Raw genomic sequence first — 4,589 nt, forward strand, 5'->3', positions numbered from 1 at the left:
GTCTCGGATCGCCTTCACTTGCTCCATCATGACCCCCGCCTGGCGTATGGCTTCTTTAGCAGCGCTTGCTTGGTCCTCCGGGACGTGGTGGGTGGAGAAAAGAGAAGGCGGATCAGCACTAGATGACGAAGGGCGAGCACTCGTCAGCGGCACCGCAAAGGATACGGTAGCCCGAGTGACGTTGTCTCCCTCCGGAACCAACGTCTCAGGTGCTGATATAGCCTGAGCTGTCTTACCAGCAGACGCCCTCCTATTCCTCCTCTGCCTTAGTGGTTCCTCGTCATCATCATCAGGAAGATCAATGACGATATTAGGTGGAGCTGCAGAAAAGATTCAAAGTTAAAAATGAAGATCTTGTCGACTGAAAATGAAACTTCAAAGGTCATACTAGGGTTGGAAGTGACAGCATCCTCCATTTCTTGATCTTCAGGTCTGGTCGAGGTATCAGAAGTAGCAGCACTGTAGTTTCAGAAATCAGTCGGTCAGCTAACGAATTGACCAAGAATAAATCCATGAGAAACAAGAAGACACGAGTTACGTCATTACCCAGAAATAGTGGGAATCACCATCTTCATCTTCGGCAAGACCTTCGTCGGCTTTGATGGCGCCACTCGAGATTGCTTCGGCGCTTTCTCAGTCGGCGTCGGAGAGGTCGTCCGAGGACGCATGGTTGATTGCACAACAGGTGCGGCCCCCTTGCCGCGCTCGACTGCAGGGTCATGGACAAGCTTGGATCTTCTTTCAGAACGGGGAGGCGCGACTTCCTCCTCCTCTTCCTCTTCCTCTTCCTCATCGGAGCCAGCATCTTCATCACCCTCATCGCCATCCGATTCCCACTCCTCTTGACTTTCACCTCCACTTCCTTCCTCCTCCTCGGTCTGTGCTTGCGCCCCGTTGGGCATTGAATACAACTCAGTGGTAGCCTGAAAGACAACAAACAAAACAAAAGTCAATCGACTGATCTGCAGCAAAACAGAATGGACGAAACATGATTACAGTCGGAGACAAGTGGTCATACCTTGTCTGCTTCATAAGACTGGTCGAGTGGCGGGATCCTCCTGGCCCCACGAGGATTATCTTTGTTCCCTGTGATGGCAGTCATCCACCTCTCTAGTGTGGCGTCGTCGACCTCCTCTGGGTCGACCCGAGTGGTGTCTTCGGTACCAGAGTACAACCACATCGGGTGACCTTGGTATTGGAGTGGATGAATGCGCCGTCGAAGGAAAACCTCCAGAAGATCCATACCAGTGACCCCGTCGCGAATGAGCTGGACTACACGCTCCATCAACAGTTTAACCTGAGCCTTCTCCTCCGGAAGCACCTTCAGAGAGGACGGCTTGTTCACTCGACTCGTGGAGAAAGGAGGGAGCCCAATCGACTGCCCTGGCGTCGACTGGTCCTGGCAGTAGAACCAGGTCGACTGCCACCCTCTAACTGACTCGGGAAGGGTCATGGATGGGAAAGCACTCTTACTCCTCATCTGGACCCCAAGACCCCCACACATCTGGATTACTTGGGTTCTCTCGTCATTCGGATTAGCCTTTTTCACCGTCTGAGAACGACAAGTGAATATGTGTTTGAAAAGGCCCTAGTGCGTCCGACAACCCAATAAGTTTTTGCACAAAGACACGAAAGCGGCGAGATAGGCAATGGAGTTGGGTGTGAAGTGGTGGAGTTGTGCCCCAAAGAAGTTCAAAAAAAACCCGAAAGAAAAGATGCGGTGGCAGAGAAAACCCACGATCGACATGGGTGGCTAAGAGGACACACTCACCCTCCTGAGGCTGAGGCTGCCACTCCGTCCCCGGAAGCCTAGCTGCTCCGTGCTCGATCAACCCTTCGTTGGCCAGGTCGTCGAGATCCTTCTGGGTGATGGTCGAGCGGATCCAATCCCCCTGGATCCAACCTTGCGGCAGGCTAGACCGCGACGAGGATCCAGCCCGACTGGTCCCTCTCCCCTTCGCCTTCGCCATCGCCTTCTTCGCCCGCTCCAAAGCCGCCGTCTTCTCCTTCACCATTGTTGCCGACGAGGCTGGTACGGAGCAGCGGCGCTGAACAGATAGCAAGTGCAGCAAATGAATCTGAAGACGGAGGAGGGGAAAATGAGGGAGCACTGTTCAAAAAACCTCTGCCCGGTGCCTTATATGGAGTCGCTTCCGAGTGGCTGACTTGTAGGCCCGGGCAATCCTGTCAAATCCCGAAACAGACGCGCGAGCGATACGTGGCGAAAAAGGCGGCACGGAAATCGAGGCGTCTCTGCCTTATCCCGTCTGAGTACCGCGGCCTTCCCAGCTTCGCACGCTTCCCGAAATTCGGATCCCACTAAATCCGCTAGCAGCAGAGCAACTTGTCAGACGAAAGATCTCCTGCGATCCGTCGCTCGGAAATCTCCAAGTTCATAAAATTCACTCGACAGATATAAAGAATGGATCAAGGCGACTGAAAGAGAAGTTGACACCATCACTAAAAAGTCATTGATCCAGAGTAAGACACATTCACAGCACCAGAAAACAGGTCAGAAAGATTATCAACTCCTTCCTCACTCAAACCTCGATCCATTCGGGGGCTAATGATGAAGTCATGTACCTAGGGTAGGGTCATGGACCTGTCCAAGGTACCCTCCCCAAGGACATCTTTAGAAGAAACCGTCTTCTAGTCGACCTAGAGGGATTCCACTCGACGGACTAGAAGACACTCGACCATGAAGACTCACTCGACCACCAGGAGTTCAAGAGCCACTCTGTATCCAAACGGTCTGTAATTAAGTAGTCTTTATGGTCATGATGACACTTTATGTAAGGCGTTACCAGTAACGCCAAGCCTTAATGTACTTTAAACCCTTCGCTACGTGGGCTAGCTGGGGTCTTGGCATCCTCTATATAAGCCACCCCCCTCCACTGGCAGAAGGGTTCGCACCCCTGTAACTCATACGCATATAATCCAGCCGACCGCCTCCGGGCTCCGAGACGTAGGGCTATTACTTCCTCCGAGAAGGGCCTGAACTCGTAAATCCCTTGCGTATACAACTACTCCGTAGCTAGGATCTTGCCTCTCCATACCTATCCCCTATTCTACTGTCAGTCTTAGTACCACGACAGCTAAACCCTAGAAGACTAGCCTATGAGGTTGTGATTGTTGTGGCTAAACCCTAGAAGTCTAAACCCTACGGTTTATATAGACACCGGGGGGACTAGGGTTGTACAAAGTTGGTTATGGAGAAAGGAATCTACATATCCGAATCGCCAAGCTTGCCTTCCACGCAAAGGAGAGTCCCATCCGGACACGGGACGAAGTCTTCTATCTTGTATCTTCATAGCCCAGCAGTCCGGCCAAAGTATATAGTCCGGCTGTCCGAGGACCCCTTAGTCCAGGACTCCCTCAGTTGTTGCAGAAGAAGGCAACTTAGTCATAGATGTTTTCCATATCTTGTCATGGTGATGCCTTTGTTATCTACCTATTGTACTCCGCTTGTTTATTGCGTTGGTCTCATTGTGTTGTACAAACTTTAATGATGTTACCGATGTGTGCATCCGCGAATGAAGAGATTGGCAGGTTTAGCCTTCATTTTTTAGAAAATATAATGTTCTAAAAATATTATAGTAGAAATAGATCTCTAAGCTTTATGTATCTCTATAAAAACAGGTAGAGGTCGACACATGATAGGCAGCCACTTGTGGTATCACTTCAAAAACTTCTTTTTTCCGAAGAACCTCTTCGAGAGGGCATGGGTTCCTGCAATTTTCATAAGAAGAATAGAAGTTTTCTAGTTTATATGAAAAACCGAACCCAAAAACCTAACAATGATGGCTTAACTAGAGGGAAACTGGGCAAAAACCACATGTACCTTTTCCCACAAACCTAGCTAAACAAGGTCGGGTGGGTCGCCTAAACGAAAAAACCCTACTAATGGGTATCTAAACTACCACAACCTCACTGCCGGACTGCCGGACATAGAAGCCAACATCGAAGGGAAGTAGTCCCAAGTCTCTCCAAACATTAGAGGTGACAAGCCACCATAGTCTGCAGCGGCGCCTCTCCAACCTTGATTGCACCCGAAACTATCATTCCCTAAAAATGTTTAATACTGGAGCATTCACCATCCATAGGTTTGGGACTCCAAAGATAATGCCTCCAATGTGGGAACAACGTCAAATATTTCGCCATAGTCTGACCCTACTAATAGTGTCATGGGTTTCACTCGGAGTAAATGGCCCAAATGGTTGGGGTGCCAATGCTTCAATATGACGCCTAGGAGGGGTCCACTTCAGTGTTTCAGGGCTAGAGTTGCATGATCTGCCGCACCACGTCCACCGCTGACAAAGCCACCCTTAAGTTTGCCCTAGTCACAACCACCGCATCATACAAGCCCTACCTTGCAACACGCACTGTGGTGCCACCACACCCAAGACAGAGATGGATGCAAGGCTAGATGCCTAGATCCGTCGTTACTAGGAGGCCACCATCATCACTGGAGAAGAGAATCTTGTCCACCACGTGCTCTTGGAGTTGTCTCAAATCTAGGCGCCATATTAGGAGATCCACCATGGCCGCACAACAGCCGCATTCGTTAATCCATATGTGCCCAAGAATGA

Source organism: Triticum dicoccoides, chromosome 1B, assembly GCF_002162155.2.
Source record: "Triticum dicoccoides isolate Atlit2015 ecotype Zavitan chromosome 1B, WEW_v2.0, whole genome shotgun sequence".
Taxonomy (NCBI): Eukaryota; Viridiplantae; Streptophyta; class Magnoliopsida; order Poales; family Poaceae; genus Triticum; species Triticum dicoccoides.